At 39.5% G+C, this 15382-nt stretch overlaps 1 protein-coding gene across 4 annotated transcripts in view; it reads left to right on the forward strand.

Annotated features, from left to right (window-relative positions):
• LOC126564842 (beta-ureidopropionase) overlaps positions 1-15382 on the forward strand; it is a 300108-nt gene that overhangs the window by 266840 nt on the left and 17886 nt on the right. The window lies entirely within an intron of this gene.

The following is a 15382-nucleotide window of genomic DNA, read 5'->3' on the forward strand; positions in this document are numbered from 1 at the left end:
ATTCAGCCGTGAAATGGCGACGAAAGACCCGTCGACAGTGACAGCTACGGAGGATATAACACGATAGGATGAAGGGAGAACAACAGCAAAAAAAAAAAGAGACCGCGCACACTGTAAAGCGGAAGACAGGGGTACAGGACCGATCTAAGCAACATGGTTTGGTCGTGAAAAAGGTACACATCGTGTGGCATGATGCCAGGGATAAGAATATGCAGTTTAGCTCAACAAGTAGCCAACGTACCGTACCGTGTATGTCTTTTCTTACTTCTTTTTCGCTGTTCATTTGGCATACAATTTTATTTTTGATTTTTTTCCTCATTGAAATCTCCTGTTACATTCAAAAGTGTCTGGCTTCCGTTGGTAAGATTATCCAACGAAACCTTTTTTCCCTCTCTCTCTCTATCTCTCTTGGTATGATTAATATTGTTCTTCACTTCCTTCTCTTAAACCCATAACCAGACATTTTTGCCAACGAAGCGATGATTGCTTCATACCGAAATGGCACTTAAAGGCAGCTAAGGAATGTTGGGATTTTAAATTCTATCTAAGAACACAAATCGTATAGGATGTTTCATTGAAGGTTTTTTTTTTTGGTTTTTCATTCAAAAGCAGCTACGTACCCTTTTGTACAATTTCCTGATTTGTGAATTTAAATACGAAGAGGAATGATTCGTTAGTTTCTATTTCCTTCCATTTTATACTAGCTTTTGAAATAAATTTATCAACATTTCTATGCGGGTATTATTTACTATTTTCGTTTCCAATTGCATTTCAAACTATTTGAACTACCTTTTTTTTATATAAGTTCATTAATTTTGCTCATCATCCGCTACGTTTGTCATAACAATATGCTTTCAACACAACGAAAAAAAAAATTGAAACATGGTAAAATAACAAAAAATCAAAACCACTCACTCCACGGCCAGAATGGCGGTGTACAAGGCAAGCCTGACTGGGAGCAATATTTTTATACAACCTCTCTCGGCAACGCAACCATCCCTACTCGTCTAAGGTTGCAAGCGATCATACTCCAGCAACAACATCGAACAAAAAAAAAAAAGCGCGCCCGGTAATAATTTATACGCGATATTGAACCATAAATCATTTAATTCTTCACGCTCAAACTCGACCGAATATAATGACGGGCGGAAAAACATGCACAAATAAATCTTGATTATTGTGAAGCCCCGCGAGAGATTGGCCAGACTCGGGCCAAGTGCGAGAGCGCGCACGTTGCGACGTACGCAGTCGTGGCCCTTGTGTGCACTCTCCTGGGAAGTCGTAAAAGCTGTCGTAAAAGTGGCCAACAAGCGCACCACCAGAAACGGCAGCCGCAGTTTGCAAAGGGATGAAATGCCAGAGCATAAACGTAATCAAGTTTTTTAAGTGTTCTGAATGCCGGACCGGATGGTTAGCAATATCGCGGAATGCACATTTCGCTGCGTCTGGCTGGGATTCGGGTGTGAGAAGGGCAACGGTACGACAACGGCGGCTGGGGTTAAGCGAAAAGCTCCCAAAGCGGGACAGGCAGCCATAGCGCAGCCGGTGGTGGAGACCGCGGTGCCGCGGACTGAAAATCTCGAGAGCAGAGACGATAAATCAAAGTGAAGGACAAAATTAAAACCACGGTGTCAGCTCTCGAGGCAAATTTCGCCACACAGCGTCTCGCGTCAGTACGTGTAATGGTGTAGGCCCTGTTGATGCATCTCGTTGCCTCGGTTGCGGAGGATAAGGGTGGTAACCATGGTAACGGCGAACGAAATCGAAACGACTCGGAACAGTAAGGTAGCACGCTTGAAAGGAGAAGACAAATCGCACCGAATGTTAATTGCTGACAACCTACACCGCGAACTGTATCTCATCATATACCGCCCATCGGTTCGGATCTTGCTTGCAGCCGCTTTTCGTCACGGCACATTTTATCGTCCCCGTCCACTTGCAGCCACTGGCCCACTTCCGCACGCAACCCAAAAGCCGGTTTACGCATGAATTCGTCTGAAAAACGATCTCATCATTTCCAACGTTGCCTGCGCCTACTGCTGCTTGGATCGCTCTTCTCCTTCTCTCTCGCTTCTCTCTTTCTCACTCCTTATCTCTCTCTCTCTCTCCCTTTTTCAACGTCTCTCGTGCTTGTGATGCTGTTCAACCCTCTTCCAAATGTGATCTCGTCAGACAGTGCGCAGCAACGCACAGCGTGAAAAAGAGATAGAGAGAGAGATAGAGAAAGAGAGAGCCGTCACAAGGGGAAACACTCCAATTGGTGTGATTAATAGGAAACGCTAGCGACAGGTGGCGACATTAAACTGACAACGAATTATATACACAACGATTCTGTGACAGGGGCAAACAAACAAATAAATCTTGATATCATCCATTAAAATAATTCACGGGATAGCTTCATTAATAACTGCGTCGTGGCCATGTCGGAGTTTTGTTTGGCCATGCACACCCGAACGTGCACACACACATACACACCCTGCCGATCGCAGTGGTCATACGCACCGGAGGGTCAAGCCGCTGGATGCTTATCATCTCGAGTTATGAAGGAAATGGTAAATTTATGACCGTCGCGATAATGATTATTTTGAATTTCACTCAATCCGACCAACCAGTGCACCGGTCACCTCCGGTTGATTACGGCCACAGACACAGCAAGATGAATGGGGTCGAGATGTATGTATGTTTAGTGAATAGTGATGCATTTGCTGCGTCTCGCTTAAGCTATCGTTCGTATCCTCCTTGCTATGGACATTAAGCAAAAACGTTTGATATAAGTTACAGTCAAACCTGAAAAAACAAGGATTGGTGTTTGTGGGCTCTTTTTACAAGAGCTACAAATAATTTTTTGAAATTTTTTTTTCTTACGAAACATTTTGGATACATCTTTTATCATTTTTCTTTTTATTTGTGTTATTTTTATTATGCAAATGTTGTTTAAAGCGATATTTATTGTTGATTATAATTGTTGTTTACTGCTAAGAACGATACAAGTGGCTGTCATCGTTGGGTACCATAAGGACAGTTCTGTACGGCTGAGATCGGCGATCGGGCAAAATGCGCAAAAAGATCAAGAGAGAGAGAGAGAGAGAGAGAGAGAGAGAGAGAGAGAGAGAGAGAGAGAGATAGAGAGAGAGAGAGAAAGAGAGATAGGACCATCCCATTGAACGCAGGCACAAACATAAAAAAACTTTATTAACTTATATGTACAAATGTGAAAAAATATATTCTATGATTCGTTAAAAGAAGCTGTTCGTGAAAGTGATTGAAAGAAAGACGGCTGCAGGACGAACCACTTGTGGCAGGATTTGCGCATTTACAGTTCAACTAAAGCAATAATATGATAAAATGTTTTCATATTAATGGAACCGAGTCAACCATAGCATCATTGTTGTTGAAACATGATATATTTTTCATATAATTTTTTAACTTACATATAGAAAAATAAAACTAACAATTGTATTTTAATTTTAAAATAGGGTACAAAGAAGACAGGTGATAAAAAGAAAATGTTAAAACGAAATCAAAAATAAGTGATAAACAGGACATACTGAGGGGCAAAAAAGCTGTAAGCCCCATTGAAAAACACGAATCAAAAACAACAATACATGGGAAAACGTAAAACAAGCTTCAGGTTATTCTGTAACTTTCTATCTAATTTTTACTGTCGTTAAAAAAAGATTCTTGAGGCTTTTGCTAACAAGCCGAAGGTATGCCGAAGCCACCGAAGATAGAATTAGGATATATTAGGGATAGATGGATGGTAGGACCGTGGTCTATAAAAATAAAACCGTGAACTATCCTACAACTTTAAACAGAACTAAAACACGATTTAAAAAACTACTCAGCTCGTGTAAAAGTTCATAAGTGTAATGGGAAAAAACCCATAAAAAAATATAAGAAATTGCCTCCAACTGTACCCTTAGCATGCAAATACGTAAAATTTTACGCGTAGCAAGGTCATTTGGCTACCGTTTCAAACGGCCAAAACATGTATTCCTAGTAAATTTGTCGATATATTCATTTTAACCCCAAAATAAAAAAAGTTGGTACCTATAATGAATGCACCATAATTAATATTTTACACTTATACAAAATTTGTTCGGTCTTATATTTTTGTCCATCACTGTTGGAATGATGTGTTGTCGCTAAATACAGGGTTCACCGGTTTTACAGGGGTTTCACCAGTTTTATTGACACATTCAGCGCGTACCTGGATCGTTCAAGCATACTATTGACTCGTTCGGCGCGCTTTTGACGTCTTCGGATGATTGTATTGATTTGATCGGCAGTGCTATTGAAAAATGTGCCAACCAAGGGTGTCATCAAAAGCAATGCCGATCAAATCTATTCAATCATCCGAAGACGTCAAAAGCGCGCTTAACGAGTATGTAGTATGCGTGAACGATTCTATAACGCGCTGATTGTGTCAGAAAAAACCGGTGAAACCCTGTAATTTTTTTAACGCCATTTTCTTCTTGACTTAACGACCTCCAAGGTCATGCCGGCCGTCAAGTCAAAATGGCTTTCTAGACTGCCGATACCACGTAGTTGGTTAGTCAATCCTCACTACGGGGTTACGGTCCGGATGGGATTTGAACCCCGGTCCTGCCGTTTGAAGACTGGCGCCGCTGTCGCCTGCACCATCGGTCCGCCCCGGTATGATGCCATTATTTGTATTAAAAAATAGCTAAAACATAGCCGAAGTACGGCCTAGTTACGAAATAAAAGAAAACGCTTAAACAAAACTCTGTACTGCAAATTACAATTTAAAGAAAGTGTAAAATAACTGAAAGCGTTTACAAATAGCGCTGCTCTCCGCCCTAGATTTTCTATCACACTTCTTATGGCCTCTCGTTTTTTTCACTTATCGCCTTCATCGTAATACTTTACCCGTCAGCCTCATTGTCACTAATAGGGCAATAGCCATTAAATCCCGGGATAGACTGGCAGGCTACAATTGCTACCATCACGTCCCGTATCGTTCGAACCGGCCGCACAAGTTAATAAACAGGTTCACATGCTGTTACCCTCAACCATTGGCCATAAATTATAAATTGTGAAACAAATCAACGCCGGATCTGCACGACCAACACCAGCCAAACACAATATCGTTGTTGTTTTTGCTGTTGGTCCCCGTTGGATGCATGGGTCGGTGAATAAGGGAGGGCGTGAGGAGTGAAAAAGAATGCTTCGTCGTGTAGAATCAAGATGAACAACCTTCGCACTGTAATCAAGTTTAATAAATTATTTAAAGTGTATTTATATGTAAATGATGCATTAATATTTAATGATCCGTTGCTTGACAGTCGGCATTATACATGCATTTGCGAGGGGGGGACCAAGCCAACGCTGCACATGAGAATGCTGATTCATCTGCTAATGACTCACAATAGTTTTATAAAACAGGAGTGTTTAAAAGAATCAAAAAAAGATCACCTACTCAGTATAAGACACAGATACACTTCATTTTCACACTAGACTTACACCAAGTCTTTAGTTTGTAGAACGCCATCCGTACCCATGTTACGACTTTGGATTGTGGCACGTAAAATTTCTGACAGCCTGTCCAAAAACACACATAGTCCCAATCATATATCAAGGCGATCACATGTATCGTGCCAGTGGCAACAGCTGTGTTAAATCCGACAAAACCGTATCCCAAGCAATGCCGTATACGTGAGAGAGTCATCATAAGCAGCACCTTTCTTCTCTTGTACTTTGTTTTTTTGCTTTCTTTGATTTTTAAATCTCACTTGTACACTGTATGGCTGTTGTTGATGATGTTTTAAAGCTGCCCTAGGATGCTGCGGGTCCAGATTTACGACTAGACACGAAAATCCTTCACGCTCGAAAACCGAAAGACGATCACGTGCATCACTTAACTCTCAACTTTATGGTCACACTTTCAACACTGTGGTTTTAAATGACCTCCCGGACGTGCGAGTTCCTTTCGAAGATGCATAAAAAGACCATCCAACCAGCACTAACTGTTGCTGGTGATGGGTTAGATAATTATGCATTTGAAAAAAAAAAGCACTGTTGATGACCGTGCTGTCGCTTGGTACATAATTCTTTGACAATCATTCAGAGCATGAATAAATGGTATTTCTTTTGTATAGCATTTTGTACAACAATTTTACTATAGTCATTGAACAAGATTGTTCTTCCAAGAATTATATCACATGCTTGGATTTAATTATATTTTTTTGTTTTTAAATAACACTCTTTTCTTTATAGGTAATGTTTTTATTTTTTTGATGACAGAGATTGATGCAGTTGATTAGGCAAAGATGATTTCAACGTATCGGATTTAGACCCCGCTGCCAGTAACCAGTAACAGTTATTGCCGGCTTGAGATGCCACCGTTTCAGACGTGTTTATGAGCCTTTCCCTATTGTCTTAACGTTCATTACGTGACTTCTCAATTTCTGCTCCCCGCAATCTTGCGAGCGCTCGTTAATCAAGCACGCACACACACACACACACACACAGTCAGCCGCTCGGTAATGGATTAAGGCCCATTCTACGGTTTGTTTGATGAATATTTATTACTACCATTGTGGTAAACAGCGCGCACTCGTTTCTACCATGCCTGGTTGAATGCCACACTTCCAAAAACGTTCAGTCGTATAATTTGTAACCCATGAGCCAAGCTGTCAAGCGTCCAACACACACACACATACACACAAACAACACAGCCCGAGAGCTGCATCCTGCATGTTCCTCCTGAGCTGATCACGATCGAGTCGGTACGCTCGCTATCATTAACTTTATAACTTACGTCGCCCATGTTGACCGTCATCGATCAAATAAGCATTAACAGCGGATGCCGATGCGACCGACCTACGCGTCGAGCTGTCAACGAGCGTGCTGAAATATAGTTATTTGAGTTAAAAATAATTATTAATGAGCGTTGTGCACTCAACCATTTGTGGACAAGAAAATCGTTTCTCGCCTCGTCGCACCACACCATTCGGGGTGGAAATTGTAGTCGGCGAGCGAGAACACGAGATGCTTTGGCGTAAAGAACGCGCTCGTCGCGTGTGGTGATGCGCCGGCAGTAATGTCTCATCTACCTGCTGCTAGTAGCACCAAGTGACGCGTCAAGCTGTCAGCTATTTTGCTAGGTTCAAGCGGTTTTCACACCGATGCAGTTAATCTACTGTTCGTTATTTTTGCACTTGACTGACACGCGTGAGCGTACACCGTTGGGATCTTTCTCTGTTGTGTGACATCTTAGCATAAACGTTCAATCGAAGTAGATGCACAAGTGCATACGTACCAGAAATGTGTAAGGCAGCCATAAACGTTTACAAACAATTTTATAATATCTAACTCATCTTCGATCCGGCAAGCTTTTCAAGACTTATATTTTTTTAACTACTATTCCACCACACGTGAACCTACAGTAGAAAAGCTAAGTACTTATCCTCTTATAAAATTTTAATATACTATCCAATACGATCAAGTGGTTGATCGGTTTCGCATCTCTGCATAGCTTCAATTGGAATTGTCCATTTGTGGTGACAAGTGATGCATTATGCGCAACATTATTGCACCGATCATGGGCTGGTTTTGGTGTGACTGAACACGCTCCGTGTAGTTTGGACGTTGTCGATACTTAGCGTTCCGTTGACTGTTATACCGTAACACACTAAACTGCCATGCCAAAGCGCTAAACGGTGTCGACAAAATGCATTTTTCTTCATGCGTACCACAAAGGTAATATCAGTTATCTTTCTCGCGTATTAACCTACACAAAAAAGTTCCCTTTCGTGACGATGACCATATTGCATCAGGCATGACATGGTTTCCTTTTTTTTCAATTTTTGCTAAAAAAGAGAAGAAATAAGTACAGATAATAATATAGCACTGTTGGGCCAATAAAAGGCCTTGTGGCAAAAACCAGCCCTAGGAAGAAAAAACACAAAAAACACAAACGCACACACCCAAGAAAAGCGTCCAGCCATGATGAAATCCATTGATTCGCAGGGTACGTTCATGTTCGCTTGCTGATGAATCGTGATGAAAAGTCATAATTTATTTAACATCAATCATTCACTCCTTATTTTGTTCTTGTCGAACATTTCTGTTGCCTTTCTAAATTGCTGTTCGCCTGTGTACTGCTCATGCTTACTTTCTTTTTTTTTTTGTAGTTCACTTTTTGTTGCTTTCTTTTATTCTTTTGTTTTTCATGTGGACATGTATTTACGGTAATTTATCTCCATTTCTTTGAATAGATCAGCCGGTGAATGTTAAATGAATGACAGTGTAACTAACACCACTGAACGATCATTGAAATTGTAAAAGCAACATACAGCTACCCCGTGAGGTTTTTGTGCAGCAGTCTTATTTAAAGTGCCATCTGCCAAATCCATAAGTAAAGAATAACTTACGATAAATAAAATTGGGACCTTCCGGTTGACCTGATGGTACGTAAGAGCAACAGTGTCAGTTCAACGTGAGAAAGCCTGGGCTACATGGATCTATAAGCCTGGGCTACATGGATTGCAAACCTAAAGCGCAAACCCAAGTATTGTGTCAAAATCATTTTTGGGTTTGATAGGCATAAACGTTGCTCGCAAACATTTCATCCACCGCAAGTGAAAAACCGAGTGCAAATATATTGTGACTACACGAAGCGCAAAAAAACACAGTACATTTTGACACAACGTATGGCTTTTCAATTCACGTTTGCGCTCCATGTGGCTCGAGCTATAGGATCGTTATCGATCGAACAATTGTATAAGCTCAAATTGCTGAACCAACTCCTATACACATTTTTACTACTATTATACCGACCCATCGCGACTAAGCCAGTTGACAAGTTGAGGTACAAGTTGTTGAGCTGTGGCCAATGGAGGGTTTAACCGTCACTGGTTGTGGCGGTCCCTACCGTATGGCCACGAACAAGCACACTGAAAATTCAAAAATGATCCTTTGCGTAATACAGTTGAATGATTAATGATTAATAATACAGCATGTATGATTTTTCAATAGAGACAATGGAGTTGGCTCTAACCGGCGTTTTTCAGTGCATACCACGTGGCCTAGAATACGTAGAATGGGACTGAAACTCTTCAATATATTCGTGATGCTTGGACTGGTCTGCATCATTTGCTTCTTCGATATCGTAGGAGCCTACCTACAAAGCAAGTTATGTTATGTCATGTTATGTTATGTTGGTATTAGAAAAACATTATTTAACAGAGCAGTAGCAAGTGTCTCCACCACATCCACAACATACTCTGATCATTAAAAATGCCAAGACTCAACAATGCCATCAACTCAGAGAATCGGTCAAACAGAATTTATTCGGTATTGAATAAATTATTTTCATAAGCTTTGTCGTAATTTGGAACGATTTTAATCGTTCCAAAGGTACGTGTGAATAAAGTGACTTTGCGTTTTTTCTTAAATGTTTTTTTCACTAGGCCAAATGAAAGTCATTACCTTCGAAGTAATCCCCTTCCGATGCTATGCACCTCTTCCACTTCTTCTACCACTCCTCGAAGCAGATGGAAAACGCGGATGCTGGGATGTCCTTTAGTTCCGCCGTTGCTGCAGATTCTATCTCCTCGATATTGTCAAAACGGTGTTCCCGAAGCGGCCGACTTCTGGCTGTTGAACAGCCAGAAGTTGGCTGGTGCCAAATCTGGCGAATAGGGCGGTTGCGGAACAATAAGGGTGCCAGTTGTTACGAAAAACTCCCTCAAAATGATGGCCGTATGGGAGGGCGCATTATCGTGGTGCAAAAACCAGCTGTTGTTTTTCCACCAATCCGGCCGCTTTTGCCGGATGGAGGTTTCGAAAGGTCTCGTATCGTCAACCGACGATTTTCGACCACCAAATCCTTCGACCGACGACGTGGGCGTCGTCGGTCGGACCATCCACCACCTGGTGGATGTTCTCCCCGGACGGTCCTCGTCTTCGACTTTCTCACGGCCATTCTTGAAATCACTGTACCATTTGTACACATTTTTCTTCGACATAGATTCTTCCCCGACGGCTTTTTGTAACATCCGCAATATTTCCGCAGCCTTTATTTCATTGCGCAAACAAAATTTGATACATGTGCGCTGCTCCACAAACTTGAACATGGTCAATATGGACAAAAACACTTGGCGCAGCTCCGAAAGCTGGGTTGATGTTGTGACTTGAAGCGTGGCCGAACGGTCAACAACATACATATTGACAAACGAAAAATCAAAACAAGGGACTTCTTTTGGCGCGCGAAATTTGACATCCAATGTCACCTTACTTTTCGGATATAGTAGTAATTGTCATTTCCTAAGAATTGCCTGAGAAATATTTAATACGAACACACAAAAAAAGCCATCTATGCGTAAATGCAGGAAGTAGAGATGGGAAATTCCGACCGTGATATTTTTAGCATGTTTTTGTACCATTTCCCCCGAAATTCATTTAAGATAGGAGAGGGAGGGGAGGGGAGGGGTTGTTTCAAGGGTAAGTAAAAGTGATAGTTCAACAATAGTTAAAATAAATTATTCTCTGTTCGAAAAAACTCCACCTTATCCTTAAAACCTCCAAAATTTAAAAAAAAAACCCTTCCACTAAGCCTTAAACTTTTTACAAGGTTTTTTTTGAGATTTTGAAACAAGCCTCTAAGCTTTTCCATTCATAACATGAAAAGTTTATCTATTTTCGACAGTTCCATTCTTTTCTGTATAACTCATAAGGAAAACAAACTGAAAGCGGTACAAAAACAGACTCGCGGAAAACGCTCGCATGGTTTAAGTCAATTTTTGCACAGAGTTTCACGTAACAAAATTCGTTGTGATAGCATTTTCGTCCTATTACAGAAGAAGTGTACGCATTTACCACAGGCGTGTATTTTCGGTCTTTACACGCATTTACAGCGTTTCATACAACAATACAAAAGGGTTTCGAATATAACCAGTCACTGGTTTGACGGTAAGCAGATTCAATTTCATCCGACCACAGCCGTCATTATGTATTCCCACTGTAAGGGAATAACCATGATGGCTGCCTACATGGGGAATGCTTTGAGCTTTGGGAGTCCTTTCTGAGACAAGAGTGTGCTTTTCACTCCCACTTAAGCTTTTTTTTGGGGGGGGGGGAGATGTAGGGCATGAACAAAGAGTCAAAACGAGTCCGCATTAAAAATGAATCCGAACGTTAAACGAGTCCGGAATCGTTTCTTTCGGATCGGATTTTAATTATTCTTGTGTGAGATCGGATCGGAATCTTGATTCTGGCCTCCCATCGCTAGTAGGAAATACAAAAGGGGTCGAATTATCGAACATAAATGTATACATCACTAACGGAGCACGGCGGCGCATGATCACTGGGTTAGGAATTGGTGTAATAAATGGGTTTTTGAGCAGAGAGTTCAACAAGAAGCTTTTTTAAGTAGAATTCATATTGTATCCCGGCTCTGCCTAGTTTTGAAATATTGTCAAGGTCCTTGGTGGGTAGCCGAAGTAAGACACTTCAAAGCGTTCTACTGCAGTTCTCGAAGCCTGAGTTGGATCCTTTCCCCGGTGTAAGCCATACCCCTGGAATAATTGTTTATTGTTTTTGGAATTGAAATCAAAGGCTCCGTGAATGAGAGCATTACCCAAGACCAGAGTGACCTGGCTGGCACTTATAGTAGAAACACATGCAAGAAGAGTGGTCGACAATCGGCTCTATCGTTGAGAAGTAAAACGATGAAAGCAATTCTGGCGTGTAGAATACTCACAACTATAATACTAATGATCTTTTCTTACAAGGGTCTGTCCTTTTAGTTCATAGCTGAAGATTGTAGGAGAATAGCCGGTTCTCGATCGGTTTAAGATTATAAAGATACATTATTGATGCATAATGTTAAAGCGTTGCGCTTGCACCAGAAGACGAAATCACACAATGTGGCATGAAGAATTCGATGGTCCTCTGACGTGGCTCTGATTTGGCGGATTTTTTTGTTTCAGCAAGATTTCATCAGGAAGCATGATTGACAGGTCGTTAATGTATAGCACAAATAGCAGCGGCTCAAGATAACTGCCCTGAGGTACGCCGATGTATGCACGAGGGAGAAAGTGTGATCTACAACTAATTTGGATTCCGCGATTTTTCACCTTCACTTCCGAGGAGGCATTTTGTCAACTCTATTCCCTATAAACTATACTATATCAAATACTGTTGGCCTAAATGAGATGTAAAGGCTTACAAGTTGTACGGGATTCATATCATGCAAGCTTGTGTGAAAATCACGGTAGATTGTGACCATTATGCGTAGGACATAAAAATATTATTTAAGTGAATCATTTTTTAAATAAGGAAAGTTATTTGAAATTATTGATTAGAGTCGCAAAAGATAAGCTAGTTTATGTATAAGACTAATTTATAAAAACGTTTCACTAACTTATTTAATCATTTAAACGAGACAGTTCATACTGTTGTTTAAATAATTCTATACTGACCCATATTTTACATTTCAAAGCCTCAATCTACGAAAAAAAATAACATGTTGTGGGTTGAATGTTGATTGACTTATTAAAACTATTTAAAATAAGATTATTTAGATTTTTACAATACGGCACTGGACCGTCATTATTAATTATAAATAAAATTATTTAGATTTTATAAACCAATAGTTTTGATATTTTCAATATGTCCTACTCAGCAATGTTCACAAACGACTGTGTAGCTTGCATGTGAATGCGTTGCGTGCCACTTGTGGGCCTATATTACTCGTTAGCCGACTATTTGGATCGACAACGATTTGTATATTTATTTTACAACTTACTAATAACACCGGAAAATCGTTATACGTCAGCGTGATGGAATAGAAAACAAAGTTTTGGTTTGTAATTTTCCAAATCTTGGATTTTTCTAAGAATTGTTTAACACAAACACATCTGGAAAATAACGTTGACGCATGAGCTTTGTTTAAAAGCAAAATGTTCTACATAGAACCTTAAGGAACCGAGCCACGGGAAATTTCAGACTATTGAAATCGATGCGAAACTGTGAAAAAATCTCAAAATTGTGATTTTACTCTTTCCTCCATTGCTCCTCAAATACTCATGAGAACCTGAAATATTGGTTTTAAATTTTCCCGTGGCCCACGACGTTTAGGTTGGCGTAACCCATTTACATTATTATTTGTACATTTATTTATTCTGGAACTTATCCATGACAATATTTTGACTAAAGAGTTATATAGGCCCTCAAGTTGCACGCAGCAAACTCACATGCAAGCTCCACAGTCGTTTGTGAACATGGCTGAGTAGGACATATTGAAAATATCAAAACTATTGGTTTATAAAATCAAAAAAATCTTATTTTAACTAGTTTTAATATTATTTTAGTAATTCAATCAACTTTCTACTCAAATCATGTTTATATATAATTTTTTCCGGATATTGAGCCATTTAAATTAAAAAAATATGGCACACTATAGAAATATTTCAATTACAGTATGAACTGTCTCGTTTAAATGATGAAATAAGTTAGTGAAATGTTTTTATAAATTAGTCTTATACATAAGCTAGCTTTTGCGACACTTAACAATAATTTCAAATAACTTTCCTCATTTCAATAATGATTTATTTAAATAATATTTTTATGTCCTACGCATAATGGTCACAATCTACCGTGATTTTTCACACAAGCTTGCATGATATGAATCCCGTACAACTTGAAGGCTTTTATTACTCTATAGCCCTCTTTAGCCCATTTTGCTAATGTTATTTTTTTAAACCATTCGATATAGTTAACGGTGAGAAAGTATTTGGCATTGCTACCAGCATATATGAACATGATAATCACGTGCGTACTAAAACGCTCCGTTTGCCTAGTTATAACTAAACCTGTTGTTGACGCCGAGAACACGGTCTAATCACGAGCGAAGTAGTATTAGTAATAGGGATAGAACAGTTAGGTTAGTTTAAGATTATTTTTGGTAATAAATTTAGGCCTAATCGTCGATGCGTACACACCTCTCATTATTCTTGCTCCGCTATTGAACACCTGTCCAGCTTCATCTAGCCAGAAGTTCATTGTCAAAAAACATTTCTACCAGGATAGTTCGTCTTCGATCAAACTTTTCTACCGGATCGAGCATGTGTATAAGATTGCATAAAATCTCCGCACGTATACTTGGTGATGGATCCGAGCTTATCGTTCCATTGTTTTAAACTATCTTCATTTAACTTTATTTAACATGTAACGATTTTCATTTATCTTTAATAACTATTCAAAGAAATTTATAATCTCTTATACGAGCAACCGGTTCACAACAAATACTAGATACTAGATACTGTAGATCTACTGCTTATCCACAGGTTGATCCACAAAAATAAATACAAAGATAATTGTCAGCTAATTTGAGTAATTTGCTTGATCGAATTAAGCAACTCGAAAATAACTCAGTATTTTTCTGAAACTGCCCGTTGCACCTAAAATACGTAGAGGAGTTTAATAATGATCGGTAGTGCATTTCGTTGCAAGCCGACATAACTGTACTCCAATAACTGAAAAATGCAAGGTTCAGACTGCAACATTTAAATATGAAATAAAAATTTAACAAACTGATGCTTTCCTAAACAACGCTTACGCTGGCAATAACTAACTGTTGGGGTTGGATAAAAAAAATCCCTTTTAAAGACTTGTAAGAATAAGGAAAGCAGTTAAAAATTGAGGATGTCAGATCGCATCGGGGCCGTCTCCCCATCTGCAGCAATGAGCATATAACTATGGATAACATGAAGTCAAGGAAGCATGAAATCGCAAATCAAAACTTTTCTAATTTGTAGTACCAAAGAAGACACAGAAGAACATAAAAATTATCTTGCAAACAGATTTGTAACATTACGGCAGAAAGCTGTCATCGTTTTAAACATTGAAAAAAATTTTCTAAAAAAAGAAAAAAAGAAGATTCTAACCTGCCACTTGGTGGCCCGGTGGTGCAGGCGACAGCTGCGCCGGCCTACAAACGACAGTACCCGGGATTCAAATCCCATTCGGACTGATTCCTCGACTATCTAAATATTCAACGTATTAAACTGATAATACTTTCTAAAAAAAATCCATTGATACTATTCATCGACCCTTTAAATTATTCACATCACGACACTTCAAATTCAAATGTTGTCCCGAGCACATTCGGAATAAGGTATCCTGATACGGTTTGGAGAAGGAAATGGAGAACATCTTGAAATTCAAAAGTTGTCGGTCCATATGAGTCAAAAAGTAAAAAATGAGAAGTTTCAGTTTCAGAACTTAAAAACTAGGAATCTTTTTTTATAGGATAATCAAAATCTAAAGCCATTATAGCACGTATACATAAAACATTGCCCCACCTAGTAGTAGCAAATGTATATCACTTCACGTACCTAAAACCAGCATACTTCAA

This window comes from Anopheles maculipalpis, chromosome 3RL (genome assembly GCF_943734695.1).
Source record: "Anopheles maculipalpis chromosome 3RL, idAnoMacuDA_375_x, whole genome shotgun sequence".
NCBI lineage: Eukaryota > Metazoa > Arthropoda > Insecta > Diptera > Culicidae > Anopheles > Anopheles maculipalpis.